The sequence below is a fragment of the Coturnix japonica genome, unplaced genomic scaffold, assembly GCF_054131305.1.
Source record: "Coturnix japonica strain WE unplaced genomic scaffold, WE-NBRP24 Scf041, whole genome shotgun sequence".
In the NCBI taxonomy this organism is placed as follows: domain Eukaryota; kingdom Metazoa; phylum Chordata; class Aves; order Galliformes; family Phasianidae; genus Coturnix; species Coturnix japonica.
Genome location: NW_028188944.1, coordinates 2,549,174 through 2,557,407, shown reverse-complemented (window position 1 = coordinate 2,557,407; position 8,234 = coordinate 2,549,174). Strand labels below are relative to the sequence as shown.

At 51.5% G+C, this 8,234-nt stretch overlaps 1 long non-coding RNA gene across 2 annotated transcripts; it reads right to left on the bottom strand.

The window, feature by feature from the left end:
• Positions 1 to 3,843: 3,843 nt before the first annotated feature.
• LOC146752777 (uncharacterized) lies at positions 3,844 to 7,939 on the bottom strand. Of its 2 annotated transcripts, none has more exons than XR_014940382.1 (3): positions 7,815 to 7,939; positions 6,264 to 6,403; positions 3,844 to 3,912 (listed from the first exon to the last, which is right to left on the bottom strand). It is a non-coding gene; the product is annotated as an uncharacterized LOC146752777 (long non-coding RNA). The 2 variants fall into 2 exon arrangements; XR_014940381.1 differs by lacking the exon at positions 3,844 to 3,912 and adding an exon at positions 4,552 to 5,238.
• Between the last annotated feature and the right edge of the window lie 295 nt (positions 7,940 to 8,234).

Genomic DNA, 8,234 nt, shown 5'->3' with positions numbered 1-8,234 from the left:
AACTAACTGTTGAATTCTGAAGGTAATCTGTGGGGTCCTGTAGAGAGTGTTTTTTACAGCTAGTTAGCTGAGAAGGGTCGTAAACACGGTGCGGTTAATCAAGCAGCCATAACACCTGCAAGGATAGTGAGAACATCAGGATGCCCTGTGATGGTGAGAAACTAGCCATGGTTCTGGGAACTCAGCAAGGGAGTATCTTTCAGGATGATAACAACAAGCTGTTAAGATTCTCGGGGATGGTATGTAATTGGGAACCAATGATGAGCTCCACTTTTGCAATATGTATGAGCTAATTATCCGTATTATAAAGGTACAAGCAGCCAAGGAATAAACGAGATTCGCTGATCATGTCAATGACAGGTGTGGTCGTCTGCTTTTCTCCCGCCGTTCTGCAACATCGTTGTTGTTTAGTGTCACTGGGTTCATTAAACTGCTGTTCATTCTCAGATCGTTGGGTTTTTTTCATTTTTTCCCTCCTAGACCCATTCACAATCTCCCTTCCCTTCCGCTCTTGGCCGCGCCACACCGCGCTGTTAGAGAGGGGAGGTTCTTTTTTCCTTCTCTCCCTGGGTTTGTTCCCACTGTCACCGAGTGAGCTCTAGAGAGAACTCCGTGACACAAACTCATTGCAAAGTCTAAGCTAGAAGAAGCGTCACCTCAGTGTATCCCAGAAAAAGAACAGCGTTGAGATTTTAATTGGTTTTGGTTTTTTGTTTTATTGAGGGTGGGTTGTTTTTTGTTGGTTTTTTAGGGTTTTTTTTGGTTTTTTTTGTCTTTTTTTTGGGGGGGGGAGGGGGTTGGGGGGGGGGGGAGGGGGGGGAGGGGTGCGAGGGGAAGGGAGAGGGAGGGGACAGTTGTTTGGTTGTTTTTAATATACAATAAAGCTATGCAGTTCTGCTGTCAGTCGCCTCAGAGAGTTCCCGAAGGAGCTCAACCACATTCTGCTCAACATCAAGTTGTTCCATTGAGTGGAGCAATGGTAGTCTTGCAGATGGAGCAATGCAGGAATTCTGACAGGATCTCCAGGTGTATCCAGTTCATCAACTGAAAGCTCCGCAACCAAATTGGAAGGGACCAGTCCTCTTGTGCCATCTGTCAGCTCTCCCTGAAACCAGCCATTCTCACCCACATCTCCAAAGACATTACGTTTTGTCCGGCAGTCAGAGGAAGCTCGTTTTCTGGGTCCTCATTAGGACCCTCAACAGGAATGTAGCTGTGTCGAGCTAAGAATCTTCAAACTGCTGGTGATACCTGTCCTGGAGTATGCAGGATGGACAAAAGCTCTGCTCTCACATTCAGGGCCGTCCTCTGACAGAAGGCAGCACTCAGGACTGTTCCCAAGGATCTCTTTCATGGCTTTCAGTTCAAGCTCCTGGTCTTCCAGATGACCTTGAAGACTTCGGGCCTCTTCAATGGCAGAATGGAACGGACTGGAGCTATTACGGAGATTCTTGTTTGACTGGGTCAGAATCTGTCTCGTTGCCTTCCCCAGCTCCATCTGCTGCTTCTGCTGCTCTCTTTTCCCCTTTGCGTGCTCTGTGAGAATGAGTTTCAGAAAGCACTACTCAGTGACAGGAAATAAGGGGAAACTTGAAAGACTTTGCAACCTAAGTCCTGGCAGTGTACTGCCAGCGGCTGATTTGGCCGTCCAGGATCCTGGCACCACAAATGCTTCATTGCCAAATGCAGCAATAAGGTGTTCTGGGGAAAGGCCAACTCACAGGTAGTCTTTGAGCACCCATATCACAACACCAACGGCCAGCACCAGCGCAGGCAGCAGCATCGCTGAGACCGTCACCGGAATGTGGCGTTTCCGCACAGATGTGTGAGCAGCAGCCTCTGTGCTTTTGCCTGTGTTCATCCCTGGAAGAAATGAGACAATGTCCCACGTTACCTTCAGCTGCGCTACAGATAATCTCTCAGTGTGCTTCATGGACCCAAGAGGTCATTTTGTCAGTGGGTGCCTCCGTCTCTGGTGCCGAAGCACCGGAGGACAAGAAGGATTGCTTCCACCTCTCTTTGGGTATGGAGAGGCTGCACAGGCACTACCCGTGTCCTCCTCTGGGCCGAGAGCTGTGGCTGTACCCTGGGGTCTGGGCTTGGTCCGTGGGGAGAGCTACAGAGCAGAATCCCTCACGCTTTTCCCGGCATGCGTGTCCTGAGCTCCCCCTGTGGGACGCCCCCCAGGCTGAAGGTCAGGCTTCAGCCAGCACAGGGCACAGCCAGAGCCAGCCTCGGGGAGAAACACTCCTGCAGGCTCCTAGCACACATGACCCTGCTCATCACCCTCAGGTGGCTTCGTTCCAAAAGGGCAAACTCTGCGATCTGGGAGCGGTGGGAGCTGAGCAGGGTCACAGAGGTCTGCAAGTACCTTCTCTGGCACATTGCTGGAACAACTCTCCACACCCCACGAAGGCCAGCCATTTTCAGAGAGCCACCCCTGGCTTCTTTTACATGTGCTCTATGCTCACACGCTCAGGTCTGGCTGCTGACCTGGTGTGCAAGAGCTGGCAGCAAGAGCCTGCAGGCACGCAGTGACTCTGGTTCATGACACCGTATGATCATAGGACAGAAATTACCTGGCATGCCGGTTGGTGCTGCCTGCATTCCTCTGTCCGGGACGGGCAGTGTGGGATATCCGCCTTCCTGCAGTGCATCCGGGACCGGTAGTGTGGGATATCCACCTTCCTGGAGTGCATCCTGCTCAATTTGTTGGTCCGTTCCTTTAGAAAGAAAGCAGGCAGTAGGATTGGGATGTCACGTGCCCTCATCAAAAACTGAGCTTCTCCAATACCGAACTCAGGTAAAGTCCAGGCCCCCCCCCAAGTACACTGTGAGCCCCTCTGTTACCCAAGGGCATTTGGGCCCTCCCAGCTATTGGACAATGCTGACTCCCTCACACTTCTTGAGGAATCAGCTCCTGTGCAAGGCCCTCACATTCTGTGCTGTCACCAGCCCATCACAGCCAGGTAGCTGCAGGCTGAAATCCAAGCTCTAACACACAGTCCAAGCCCTCAGAATTAGCATCTCCACCTCATTTTCAGCATTATCAAAGGCAGCCAACCCTGCTCGGGATGCTCCTCCTGCCTTGAACTTGCTCAGCTGCACGGAGGGCTTTGGATGAACAGAAGCACAGCGCTTGCCACTTTGCCACTTGCTGCCATCTGGGTGCCAATGACTGCACAAAGCAGCTCTGACAAGTAATGGTTGTGCTGGGGGAGCAGCTGCCTCTGGGTCTTGGCTGGATGCAGACCATCTGGCAGCAGACCAGCTCTGGTGCTTGACAGCACCTGCAAGGTGATACACGGAACACGGCTGCAGCACGGCTCTGACCCATCCCTTCCTGCTGTGCAGGCTACAGCCTGCCCACACCTGTATATCACACCTCAGCTTCCCAGGTCCCACAGTGAACAGACTGAAGTATACCCACCACGCTCTGCCTTCTCCATTTCCTTCAGCAGTCGCTTCAGGAGACGGGATGAGCCCTGAGAGTATTTTCCTCGTTTGGATTCATCCTCTTCTCTTTCCGGACCTTAACAGAATGTATGAAGTTAAATATCATGTGCATGAAGATCTGAAGGTCAGCGGCGAGCCAGCCAAGTCAGTGAAGACAGAGTACTCACTGCTGGGATTCCAGCTGGGCTCCAGCACAGGAGGAAACCGATGACCGGGCAAGGCCCACACTGGGGGCACTTCTGCAACCAAAGACCCATGAAAAGTTTTAGTCACACACTACAGCATCAACTGAGTAGCAGAGCAAGAGCATACAGGGGAAATGAAGCCTGAGAGCATGAACATTTCAGCCTCCAATGAAAACAGACACTCACAACTTACCCCTGGGATGTCCCCCAGGCACAGGCATGAAGTCCGGATCCAAAGGAGCATCCGGAAAGGGAGCACGAAGCTCATCATCTAGAATCAAGAACAGATGAGATAAGTTCCCACTTATATACACTATATGGTGTGATCTCCTTCTCCCTCAGTAACTGGATGTGGAGAATAACTCAGGTCATGATTTCCAAAGTTGCAGGGTGGACGGGATGACCCGTAGGCTGGCACCTGGCAGCGTATGCAGTGCTCTCTCCGGGCCATGTGCCACATCTCTCACAGATTACGTGGAAGAAGATGCAGCCCCCGAGGGCTTTCTTACTGGGAGGCCTCTGATGGACAGCAAGATCACACTGAAGCACTGGAGGAAAGCACACCTGTCTCTTCCCCTGGGCTGTGGACTGGGGCTCTGGCTTGGAAACTGGGGAGTGCCATGAGCCTGAAGCAGAAATGCTCATGCACGCCCAGCACGCCTCTTCTGAACTCTCCCCGGGCATCTCCCAGGACGAAGGCTGTGCTGCAGCCAGCAATTAGCAGAGCTACAGCCTGGCATGGCTGGAGCCAGCCCTGGGGAGCAGCGCAGCCACGGGCTCTTGCCCGGCTCCTGCAGTGCTGCCCATCACCCCCTACCCAGCAACACCCCCATGGAAGGCAGGCCCCAGGCAAGTGTACTACAGGGCGGTGGGGACACAGCCTGACTTCTTGCTCCCAGCGCTGATCAGTTTGGGTCCCATCTCTACCCACTCACCTGCTCCCCGTGCTCGCCACGGAGCAGCACAGCTCTCCTGAAAACTCATGGCCACCAATAGGAGGAAGAGGACAAGGCGGGCAGGGTCCATGGCCGCCCCCACACTTGCACCACGCTTCCAACACCACCGCTGCAGCCACAGTGAGTGTCGCACTGAGCCAAGCCTGCGGCCAGGCCTCGTGAGCTCATGACGCAGCTCAGCACAGTCATAGGATGGGGCATTGTGACCTCACATCTCTGTGATTCCGGGTGGTGGCTCCCCGCAGGCTGCTGCTCTTGTGATGCACTGCACCAGGGCTGTGGGGCTGGTGCTTACATCATAGAAATGCAGAATCATAGAATGGCTTGGCTTGCAAGGGACAGTGAAGAACTCAGAACCCCAGCCCCACTGCCTCGGGCAGAGATGCCACCCACAGAGTCTTGCTGCCCAGAGCTCCATCCAGCCTGGCCTTGAACACCTCCAGGGATGGAGCATCCACAACTTTGCTTGGCAAACTTTTGCAGAGCTTCAACAACCCCAAGAAGGCATTATTTCCAGCTTGGTGCACCACCTCAGGCCACAGAGGTAGTGACGCAATATGCACAGGTTATCCACGCGTGTGAAACGTGCTGCAATTAAGCAAGCCAAGCGGATAAATCCTCTCCAGTGTGGAGGATGATGGCTGAAATACAAACACGGAGAAGCTGACCTTCCCACAGACCCGCCAAGTCAAGTGTCACGTGCTTACATTTTTGTTGATAGATCTGCAGTTTCATCTTTTTTTGATGGCTAAGGAAATCCCCTTTCCTGCACCAAGTGTATTTCCCATGTGTAACATGCTTCAAAGCCTGATTTTAGTAGCAGATATTGAAGGCTTGCTAGTTGGCACCTCCCATCCCCAAAGTCCCAGTAAACTCACCCACTGCTGACAACTGGATGCTTGGTGGCGAGAGAACCATCACCTATAGGATCCCACCTGGGTTTCCAGAAACTGTTGCACCTTTGGATACATGGCGATAAATACTGTGTCCATACAACACCCTCATTGAATCAGAGCCTGCCACCTTCCCTACAACCAGGCAAAGGGCGCAAAGGAAGCTGAACTGCTGAACCAGGCACCAATGGGGCTTACGTGTTTGCATCAAAAGACAAAATACCAAGCAGAGAGCGTGGGAATCAGATGTTGTTTCTGAAGCAGAATTAAGATTAAAAAAATTGATTTCACAGTCTGACATCAACCCTCCTCCACCCCTCCCATTTCCCCCCCAGAGCACCCCTCCCTTCCTTCCCTCTTTGTTTAAAGGAAACAAGGGGCCTGGGAGAGCAGGAAGGATGCAGATAAGGAGTGAGACCTCACGGAAGACATCAGGCAAGAAGGAGAATAGATGTTGTAAATACCAGAAGAGGAGTTGCATCCCCCTGATAAGAACAAGAGGGGGTCTGCATGCTAAACAACTATTGAATATGTATCAGAATTCTGAGAAATCATTGACTATGTATGAGATGTACCTATATCTGTGTCACGATTTTACAAGTCCGTGTGAAAGTCTGGTGGAGCTATCCCGCTTGCACCCAGCGCTAGAATAAACATACCTGCTTTATAACCCATCTATGTGTTATAGAGTTTGATTCCGCAAGTCACTTACACCCCAGGGTTTTTTTTAGTTCTTCTCAGCAGCAGTAGTGTTCTTCAGGGGAAGCCTTTACCTGGAATACCCATTGGGCTTGTCGCAGTGTGAGTTTCAGGTCGTCACTCCTGGGAGCTACCTCCCACTTCTCGTCACCGATGGGTCCTTTAACACGGCTGGCATGAGTCCATCCTCTCTCTGCGGTTCGAATAGCTGTTTCTGCAGTAAATAAAACAACATAGGGACCTTCCCCTTGTGGTGTTAGTGTAGCTTCTTTCCAAGTTTTTATTAGGACCTCATCCCCTGCCTGTATCCTATGGATTGCTATCTCCAATGGGGACAGCTGTGCAATCAGATCCTTCTTGTAGTTCCTTGCACCCATTCATTAATTGTATAAGATTTTAATTGATCATCTTGTAAATGGGGGTGACCAAGAGGTATTTCAAGATTATAGGGCATACCATACAGCATTTCAAAAGGTGAAATTCCCAGATCAGTTCTGGGCTTCACACATATATTTAACAGAGCTAACAGCAAGCATTTTATCCAAGATGTCTTAGTTCCTATCATTAATTTTCTAAGTTGTTTTTTAATTTCCCCATTCATTCGTTCTACTTTACCAGATCTCTGAGAGTGCCAAGGAGTATGATATTCCCATTTAATCCTTAGAGTTTTCATTGTGTCACGTGTAACCTTTGACACAAAATGAGGTCCCCTGTCAGAATCTATTGCTTCTCTAATTCCATATCGAGGAATTATATTTTCTAATAGTATCTTCACTACTGTTTGTGCTGTAGCCCTTGCCGTAGGGAATGCCTCAACATAGTTTGTAAGATGGTCTACAATCACTAATAAATATTTATATCTCCCAGTTTTAGGGAGTTCAGTAAAGTCCAACTGGATCCTTGCGAAGGGTCGATAAGCCAATTCACGCCCTCCTGGGATTCTTTTTCTCATATTCTTTGCATTCACCCTCCAGCAAGTCATATATCCATTAACAATCCCCTTTGCTATGTTCTATAGCCCTGTACACATATAATTATTGGCAAACTGATACACTAAGGCCTGAGTACCCCAATGTAACATGGAACCTCCGTAACACCCTCATAGCTACTGATTTTGGTAAAACCACCCATCCATCAGGTAATGTCCATTTTCCCATTTCATTTTCCCAAATTCCCATTTGTATCATCTTTTCTTTTTCCATAGTCATGCACACACGCGCACACGCGCGCACACACTCACGCACACACACACACGCACACTCGCACACACGGACATGCATGCACACACACACGCACGCACACTCGCACACACGGACATGCACGCACACGCGCACACACACACACGCACACACACACACACACACACGCACACACACACACGCACACACACACACACGCACACACGCACACACACACACACGCAAACACACTCGCACACACACGCACACACACACACACACACATGCACACACATGCTTCCCCCTTTTCGTCGCCCAGTACCTCGCGGGATGTGGGAACTGCACTACCGAGGGGTCGGCACTCGCTTCGCCCGCAATTGGATGTCTCAGTCGTTGTGCCCCGGGGAACCCAACCCCAACCAAACGGCTTCACCGGCCTATACTTACCCACCCCGTGGGTCTTCGTTCGGCCTTCGTGCACAAAGATTACTAGGGGTTAACCGGTTTGCTTGTGCCCTTATTTTAGGTTCGTCGGTGAAGGCTTTGAGGAGCAGTTTCCCCGTCGCCAAGTGCCTTCGTTCCCCGTCCCGAGCTCGTCCAATCCCCATGAGGTGCCCCCCACCCAACGCTCCCCCGGTGCCAGCCCCACCCCACAGCAGCACCACCAACCCCACACGGCAGCAGCCCCAGATGCCGCCGCCCCACAGGGCAGATGAGGCGGCTCCAATGGGGGGAGATAAAGGGGGAAGTCGGGGGATAAAGGAGGTGGGGGACGGGGCTGGGGGCGGGAATGGAGCACGGACGGCAACGGGAGCACGGCCCTATAGTGGAGCATGGACGGCTGTGGGAGCATGGCTCTATAAGGGA